Below are 10,000 nucleotides of genomic sequence, written 5' to 3'. Positions count from 1 at the left end.
ACCAGGGGTGCTAGAGCCGCACGAGCAATCGTTAGAAGATCTCGACTCAGACACCCACGCGATCTCACTCCTCCTGAACGCCAAAACCACACGAAACATTCAGATCTGCGTTCAGATCCAGAGAGAGCCGTTGTCGAACAGCTCCAGTCAGTTCGGTGTTAAATATTCATATCATCACAGAAGTACAGAGATAAACGTTCATAGTTCAGATATAAACACTGATGTATACAGAAGCGATTCAAATAGAGTAAATTAACTTTTGAAAGTAACGACGCTTCAAATAAAGATTGTATGATTTACATCGTACACCAGTAGGCGGAGACAAGAGACTGTTAAACGTGTGTGTCATTGAACACTTCAAGAGATTCATTCAGAACCGCTGATTCATCCAGTAATGACACAAGACTTTATGAGTGAGTCATCCAAGCATTCACTCAAACAGTTTTTAAAAATAATTAATTCAGATTAATCAAACATTTTAAAGGTACAATATGCAATATTTTCTGCCGCTAGAGGCGCTACATTCCAAACAACACCAGCGGCGGCGTAGCTTGATGACGATGTGAAGGAGCGTGGAATGATGGGAACTGTCGTTTTTAACTCCGCCGTGGATGTAAATCGGTCAGGAATCGAAAAATCATGTTCATGGATGAGGTACAGTTATATTTTTATAAATGTTGCGTTTAATGACATAATGACAATTAACCGCAAGTAAAGTAAGGTTTAACACTAAATTGGTTATCATAGATGTTACTGTATTCATTGTTGTGATGACGCCGCGCAGTTTTACGTGTTCTAAACAATTGTTGTAAAAGTGCATTCGAACTCGCATCATTTGCCAAAAGACGGATTAATCTTTATGTATAACACATGCTATATTTATTTACATGGCCATAAACACCAGACGTGATAAACAATGTCAATAAACTAAACACAAGCCTAAAGCAATAAGCATAACTATTACCGAATGCTACATTTGGAGTATATAAAACTGACCCGTACGTTTATGGGACGTGTGTTTGTCGACAGAACCGGCTGCAGTCGTTAAAGAATAATTGTGTTCATAACGACTGCGCGACACAAGCTAACGTTTGTTGCTTGATAGACGCTACAACTACAACAACTCCCGCATTTGTCCAGGACTCCGCACACTCGACATCAGCTCTTTCTGTCAGATCACTGCTTCATCATTTATAACTCTATATGCAACCTTTTGCTTTAAAACTTGTGCTGAATTTAAGGTAAAGCCGCTTGGATTGATATTTTGTTATCAGTTCAGCATTACCACCTGACCTGCAGATTCATAACGTTAATATACGGCACAATAATTATGAGGACATGAACGATTCCAAGTAGAACATCATGATGTCATCTTCTAATTATGATTATTACGATAATTCCTCACGGGCAAAATCAAGATCCGCCCTACATGTGTTCTTGTTTCAGAAGTGTTTCACTCAGATATACGGCACCATTTTTATTTATTTATTTATTTATTTATTTATTATTAAAGGATAGCCTCTTGAGATGCAACATCTCATTTTCAAGAGTGTCATATAGACACAAATACAGAATATAAAAGACAAATCATAAGCAAAAATAATAAATAACAACATTACAGATAGGCCTACACCTACAAATTCATTCATACACAACTCATTGATACATAAATTCACAATAGAGAAAAGTCGATTGTGATTTCAGTTTCATGAAGACTTGAAGTGTTGAAATGCTCTAGAGCGGTTCTGAGTTCTGTGTCGGATGGAGTCAGAAGCTCGAGGACGAGGGTATAATGTGAGGATACACACACACACACACACACACACACACACACACACACACACACACACACACACACACACACACACACACACAGCGGTTCAGAGTTCTGTGTCGGATGGAGTCAGAAGCTCGAGGACGAGGGTATAATGTGAGGATACACACACACACACACACACACACACACACACACACACACACACACACACACACACACACACACACACACACACACACACACACACACACAGCGGTTCTGAGTTCTGTGTCGGATGGAGTCAGAAGCTCGAGGACGAGGGTATAATGTGAGGATACACACACACACACACACACACACTGCGTCAGAGTCCTGCGGGAACATCACATTATCCTCATTTCCCGCACATCTCTCATCACGACTCATTGTGTAGAGAACGATCCTGAGACGTGGGAAGAGAACGCGGTGATGAGGAAACACCTGCAGAAACCTCCAGTCTCCAGAGGAGAGGGAATGCTGCAGAAAGCTTGTGACCGATCATGAGATGAGCAGTTCTGACGCATGTGTCACGCCGCTACTCTTCAGAACGGGTTAACACAGGATAAAAACACCACATTCCACAAGCATGTGTCACAATCCTCTTAAGGTCTCTTAAAACAATTAAAAGCGTTGAAAAGTGTGTCAATGAGATTTCTGTACATTTCCTGATGAAAATGTGAGTGTCGCTCTCAGAGGAAAAAATACTTCTTTCAGCTTCTGTCCAATGGATGCAAGTGTTCGGAGTGTGTTTAGCATGATGGTGTACGGTTGCTAGAATGTTTGGGGCTGTTTTTACCATCATAAAGATGCTAAATAAAGATATAAAGTTGCTTTACAGAATGTTTTACCAGCTCAAGTCATAATACTGGAGTTAACCCTTTAGTGATAATAATCAAGGCCGCGATATACTCATGGCGAACAAGATGTATAGTTTATCCATGCAAATCATTACTTTTTTATAAATTTAAAGGTGCTCTAAGCGATCTGGTGCGTTTTTTAGGCCAAAACATTTTTTTTCACATACCGCAAACATCTCCTCACTATCCGCTAGCTGCCTGTCCCCTGAACACACTGGAAAAAAACGCGGTCTCTACAGAGAGCCCAAGCTCCACAAACAGCAGCAAAAACAAACTGAGCAAGAAACAGAGCGACCCGCACCACGAAACATAACAAACTGTTCCAGCCAATAACCGACAAGAATGATGTGGGGTGGGGTTTAGGGGGTTATTGCGTGGATGAGGAGGAGGGAGGGTCTAGCTAGCCTCCGTTTTGTTTGATAATAATTCAAACATCAACAAGAGGTTACGCCAACCGAGATCGCTTAGAGCACCTTTAATAAATCTTTTTTCGAGACTACACTTAACCTGATTGGAGACATAATATACCAGACCTGCAAAGACAAGTTTGGCGAAATTGTCCCCAAACAGAAGACCGCCAGGAGAGAGAAGGAAAGCAGGGAAAGGGAAATCCTTCAACTTGTGCAAAGGCGTCGGCAACTCCGCAAGAACTGGAGGAAGGCAACCCACGCAGAGAGAGAAGGTCTGAAAGTCCTGTGGGAGGAGGTCCGGAAAAGGATAGCCGGGCTTCGCAGAGCTGAACGCATCCGCAAGCGTAGCCAGCGGAAGCAGAAAGAGCGAGCCAATTTCTTCAAGGATCCCTTCAAGCATGCCAGACAGCTACTGGAGGAAAAGAAGAGCGGCAAGCTTAAAACCACCAGGGAGAAATTGGAGCAGCATGTCAAAGAGCAGTACAGTGATCCACAAAGGAGCGTCCCGTTAGGAACTCCAGGATACATACCCCAGCCAGCAAAGCCAACGGTTGAGTTCAACATCATGCCCCTCAAGCTCAGCGAAGTCAGGCAAGTCGTGGAGAAGGCAAGGTCCTCCTCCGCACCTGGGCCCAATGGGGTCCCCTATAAGCTCTATAAGAACTGCCCCAAGGTACTAGATCTGCTATGGTATCTGATGAGAACTGCCTGGAAAAAGTAAATCATTCCATCTGAGTGGCAAAGAGCGGTAGCAGTCTTCATCCCTAAGGAAACGAACTCCAAAGACATCAGCCAATTCCGAAACATTGCACTACTGAATGTAGAGGGAAATATCTTCTTCTCAGTACTAGCCAGGAGGATGACCAACTACCTGCTCGAGAACGGCTATATTGACACCAACTGCCAGAAGGCAGGAGTTCCAGGTTTCCCAGGATGTGTAGAGCACTCCATTATGATCTGGGACCAGATCCAGAAGGCCAAGCGGGAGAAGACCGACCTGCATGTCATCTGGCTTGACCTTGCCAATGCGTACGGATCAGTTCCGCATCAGCTGGTCAACTATGCCATGGAATTTTTCTACATGCCCACCTGCGTCAAGAACCTGGTAGCTCAGTACTTTAGCAACTTGCAGATGTGTTTCTCCCTCCAGGACTTCACCACCGGATGGCAGCGGCTCGAAGTAGGAATCGCGATGGGATGCACTATTTGTCCAATACTGTTCGTAGCAGCCTTTGAGATAATCCTCATCGGGGCAAGGCAAATGGTTGGGGGGATCAAACTCCCAACTGGTAAGATGCTTCCTCCACTGAGGAGTTACATGGATGATGTCACCAGCCTCCTCCAGACAGCAGCATGTACATCAAGACTGCTGAAGAGGATGGACGAATTGATGTCATGGGCAAGAATGAAGATCAAGCCCTCCAAGTCCCGGAGCTTGTCCCTCAGGAGAGGAGTCAGAAATGATAATACCATCTTCATTGTTGGAGGGGAAAAAATCCCACTCCTATCAGAGCAACCCATCAAAAGTCTGGGGAGGCAGTACACTGCAGACCTATCAGACAAACAGATGGGGAAAACCGTCATGAAACAGCTCTCTGACGGATTGGCAAGGATCGATCAAAACGGTCTGGTGCTACCAGTTTACACTCTACAGGAGGATAATGTGGCCCCTGAAAATGAGTGAGATTCCCTCATCAACCGTAAGTAAGACGGAAAAGCCAACTCATTCATCCGAAAGTGGTTGGGCTTGCCACGGTGCCTATCTGAAACCGGTCTCTTTGGAAAAAATATGCTGCAGCTGCCACTGCAGTCCATTCAGTTGGGCTACATGCAAGAAAAGACCAGGTTGGTTCACGAGCTGAGGGAGTCCAGTAAGGAACTGGACGAGTCAGTAAGGAACGCAAATGCAAAGGTTCCTACTGGCCGCAAGTGGAATGCCCAAACCGAGGTCGATCAAGCTGTTGGTCGGCTACAACACCGGGAGATCATGGGCAGAGTTCATGCAGGAAGAGCAGGGCTAGGATGGGGAGAGACGCCACTCTTTTGGTCCAAGGCTAATCGCAAGCAAAGGAAGGAGATGGTGGTAGCAGAGGGGACGAGGATGGAGGAAGATCACTACAAAATCAAGGCCGTGTCGCAGGATCGACAAGGAAGCTGGACAACCTTGGAGGGAATCATGAACTGGAACATCAGTTGGTCAGACGTGTGGAAGATCCCACAGGCAAGACTTAGCTTCCTAATTCGTTCAACCTACGACACGCTTCCCTGCCCTCGGAACCTCCACCAGTGGTTTGGGAATGAAGAATCTTGTGTACTCTGCAATGCCCTCAACGCAAGTCTCCAGCACATCTTATCAGGCTGTAAGATCGCTCTCTCACAGGGATGCTACAGATGGCGCCACGATCAGGTCCTGAGAAAACTAGCCGAAGTACTGGAGGAGTGTCGACGGTAGCAAACAACCACCATCAGCAGAGGACCCCACCATCTTTGGTTCGGAAGGAGGGGTAAGGAGAAGCACCAGATCAAGAGAAACAACGAGGCCCTTCTCCCCCAACCAGGAGTGGAACATGAGGGTTGACCTGGACAGGCAGCTCCGGTTCCCCACGGAAATAACCACCACATCTCTCCGGCCAGACATAGTGGTGTGGACAACCAAGGCAAGTTCGATGCATCTTATTAAGCTCACTGTACCACTGGAGGAGGGGATCGAGGCCACCTTCGAACGGAGGAAGGCCAAGTATTCAGAGCTCGCTGCTGAGTGCCGGGAGGCTGGCTGGAAGACGACTATCTACCCAGTGGAGCTCGGATGCCGAGGATTCCTTGGGTTGTCAACAATACGCCTCTTGAGGGAAGTAGGAGTGACCGGAGGGAGGCTAAGGAGGGCAACAAAGGATCTGGCAGAGGAGGCAGAGAAAGGTAGCTTTTGGCTCTGGCTGAGGAGGAAAGATAGGTGTTGGGGGAAGAACATCTAACCCCAGATTACAGCTGCAGGGAGAACAGCTATCAGCTGCAGGGGGTGACAGGGAGACGTTCCTGTCACTGCTCCGCCACCAGGAGACATTCCAGAATTAAAGGAGCGAAACGTCGGTGAATGGTGGTTTCTGGCTGATGACCCTGCAGCTGACCCATGGGCACTGGAGGAGGTGCGACAGGCAGCAATGCCCAGCAGGTGGTAACATCTTCCTGTGCAATTACTTAGGGCTGTGATACATGTTCTTTTTCGTTGTCCGTTCTTTCGTTCTCTTGCCTAAGGGTAAAAATAAGTTTGCTTTAAGATTTATATACCAATTTATACAAAGTATTGCTTTAAAGCAAGACGTTTTACAGTATTAAACATGAAAAACAGTGTCAGTGTCACTTTCAGTGAGAAGTATAACTTTCTGCTATAAAGCGGCTCTCCGGTGTGTTCATGTTTTGACCTCGATCGACTGAACAGAAGGAATTAACCGGAGAGGATTTACACCTCAAAGAGGGCAGGGCCTCAGAGCCACACCCCCTCTTACATCACCACTGACCAATGGGAGCTTAATGGAGTTTATATTTCTGGAAAGTTCGCTGTGGTGAACGAACTTCTCCTTTGGAGTCTGACTCCCTGCATTTGTAGTAAAAGCTGTATCATATCAATGACACCGACTGGCATACATCTCAATTGTATATGCGAACTCCATGCAGGTGTGTGGAAAACACATGTACTGTTCATATAACACACTTACAGAATGTACTTTATTAACGGGCAAGATGTAAGTTCTTCATCAAAAGCAGCAAATTAATCAATATAATCTTTTTTTGTTTGTTTTGTTCATATTTCACCCAAAATGATCATTTTATCACCGTAATGACATTCCAAACTCAACGACTTACTTTCTTTATTCACAGGAACTCAAACGGAGGGAATCTGAAGATTACTTTCCAGGCAATTACAATGAATGATAAATATTATTTTTCAGTGAATACATTTAAATTCTTTCCAGTAATTTCAGTGAATTTTGGTTCTTACACAAAGCCATTAGAATATAGTGCATGAGTCACATATACCATTTTACAATCATTTTATGTTTCATTTCTGGGTGAACTATCCTTTTAACATAATGACAGCAAACAAGACAGAAAAGAGGACTGAACTCTAGATGCATATTACACACCCGGCTCACAGAGATGATATTATAATAAAGACAAGATATGGCTCGTACTTAAAGGGGTCATGACATGTTTTATTTTATTTTATTATTATGTTCCCTCTAGTGCAATTATAGTATTACTATAGTTTTTTTTTACAAAAAACTTTTAAAATGTAGTGATTTATGACCTTTTCCCGCCCTGTTTCTCATCCTCTGATTCACACAGTCTGTTTTGGGGGTGTTTCCCCTTTAAGAGTTCAGTGTTAACGCCCACTGTTATGATTGGCTAACGTCAGTGCCTATGCATCAATATTAACGCCCCCAGCCAGAACATTTGCGGATTCGGCACAACTGTTTAGTAGCGGGTGATGCATGCGAAGCGATGGCTCTTGCAATGATAAAACCTTATTATGTTTGAGCCGGAATCAGAGGAACATGAACCATCACCACAACAACGAAGACTGGATCAGCTCGTGTCCACATGGAAAGTGAAACTGTTTTGAATTAATAAAAAAATTGTAACCCGAGACACTTGAAAACGGATTATTGTTGCATAATTATCCTATAGCTTAATTTGCTAACAGTTTAACATTATTTAACTAATTCCAATGAAATGATAGGGTGTACCACGGACAGAAATGCACAGGCCATCTTTGAAGATGCAGCATTGATAAAGCAACATTTAAAATTTTCTATCACATGTAGGCCTACTAGAAAAGCGACATATTTTCAAGATTCTCTTATACAAATGTGTTTATATTAGCCAGTGATAAACAGTACGTTTGCGTCGTCGTTGTTGAGCCCAGAATAGTCGGGACTTATCTTTGAGCAACAGTTTTCTGGCAAAGACAGCATCATATTGGGATTTTTTCTCAAAACAGTCATCCTTAAATGTATAGAGCAAACGCTTAAACTAACACTGCCGTGACTGAGACGTCCGCAAAAAATAAAGTGCATCCATTTTCCCTGACGACTGGATCTTTCGGCAGCGTATTCACAGATGTTGTTTGTCCACAGCCAGGAACAGCACATCTGCGGCATCGTAATTTCCCTGCAGACCCACTCGCTGTCCGTCGACTGAACACTTGTGAGGCGCGCGGGCGCGACAACGATACGAAATGAGCGTAGTTGCCTCGCGCTTTAATCGTAGTTGTCTTGCGCTGGAGGCGGTCATATGCAAACGCTGGTACGTCACTTCGTACCGTGACGTCACTTCTTACCATGGATCCAGAACGAGCTGTATTTAGAGCTTGATTAAATCAATGATTCGTTTATAATGGGGAGGACGTCTTAAGCTATGAAACTTGCAGGACGTTTTAATGGTACAAAGACCTCTTATATACCAAAAGATCAAGGCAAATTTGGTTTCTCATGTCATGACCCCTTTAATATTATCCCCAAAGTACACACACACACACACACACACAAACCACTGCCGCCAGTTACTCGTGAACTCCCATCAATGTTAATTAAAGTGAAGTGGCTCAAACACACTCAACAGTGTGCAGTGTGTTTGTCTGGGGCGCAGTGTGTGTGTCTGGGGCGCAGTGTGTGTGTCTGGGGCGCAGTGTGTGTGTCTGGGGCGCAGTGTGTGTGTCTGGGGCGCAGTGTGTGTGTCTGGGGATACAGTGTGTTGAAACACAGGATGACGCTCTACTGCATTCATCATGTACATCACTGTAATATACTGTAATCTGGAATCATAAAAACCTCTTAGAAAATAAAACACTATATAACGGATATTATCCAGGATCAGCTCCATTTCACCCCAAAATCCAACAGTCAGACAATATATTCTGCATATCAATTGTCCTGTAATGAACAGTTGTAGCAAACTCTTCCTCAACACGCCGCACGATCTGAGGTCTCGCTCACACTGATCTGCACAGGCGAGCGTCTGCGGTTGTGTTATCACTCCGTTAGAAACCGCCGCTGACCGAGGTGCAGAGTTTTCAGTGTTACGATTGCACAACAACATCATGTGGCGTAGGAAAAACCCAATACTGCTCTGTCCTCATGCGCCCAATACTTCCCTATCTGATGGAAAGCCAACATGACGAATGTAGACACTGAGTTACAGGCACTCGTGCAGTCAGTCCCAATCTGAATACGTGTGCACTATCCCATGTACAGATGATGCTTTAACTCACCAGACAACCAAGGGCCAGATTTACTATCAGCTTGCAGCAGCGCTAACCCTCTTGTGGAGTTAACTACAGTCAGGACTTACTAAAGACACAGTGATGAACGAGCGATGGAAAGGCGCAGACAGGGTTATTTCTGCAGCCGGCTTTAAAACTCATCTTTGACCATCAAAATTGAAAAAAAAGTCTTCATGCCTTAAAATATCTTGAATGTAACTCGACACCCTTGCCTCATTTAGTATGCGCGGTTCTATGAATATGCAAATGAGCCCCGCCTCCAGTCACTCACTCACCAGATCCACTGGTTGACGATCACACGTTGATCTGACACCACATAGACACTTTAAATGAATCATGTAAGGTGATTTACTAATGTTTGCGTGTCGATTTCCTGGTGTTCGCACTGTTATTATTTAACCCCCATATAAAGCATGGGTTAACCCGTTCAGTGCTGGACAGATGCTGTAGACGAGGAGCCGCAGAGAACCGAGCGTGTGATAGAAGAGAGAGAATTTCCTCCAGCCGTTTTCATTTATCCAGAGCGCCAGAGGAAGACGTTATCCACTTTTCATTTGCGCTGCTCTTGCTAGATTGCATTGGTCATTATGGAGATGAGCTGCAGCGTCTGTGTTCCTTCACTTGTGCATCGTCAGTAGATCCCGCGCACAACTTCTCC

General features: G+C 44.6%; 1 protein-coding gene across 1 annotated transcript in view; it reads right to left on the bottom strand.

The window, feature by feature from the left end:
- Window positions 1-10,000, bottom strand: part of mgat4b (alpha-1,3-mannosyl-glycoprotein 4-beta-N-acetylglucosaminyltransferase B) — a 189,845-nt gene that overhangs the window by 49,348 nt on the left and 130,497 nt on the right. The gene's annotated exons all lie outside the window — the stretch shown is intronic.

The sequence above is a fragment of the Phoxinus phoxinus genome, assembly GCF_949152265.1.
Source record: "Phoxinus phoxinus genome assembly, chromosome: 12".
Classification (NCBI taxonomy): domain Eukaryota; kingdom Metazoa; phylum Chordata; class Actinopteri; order Cypriniformes; family Leuciscidae; genus Phoxinus; species Phoxinus phoxinus.
Note: the sequence above shows the minus strand (reverse complement) of the source record. Positions and strands in the feature narration are given on the sequence as shown.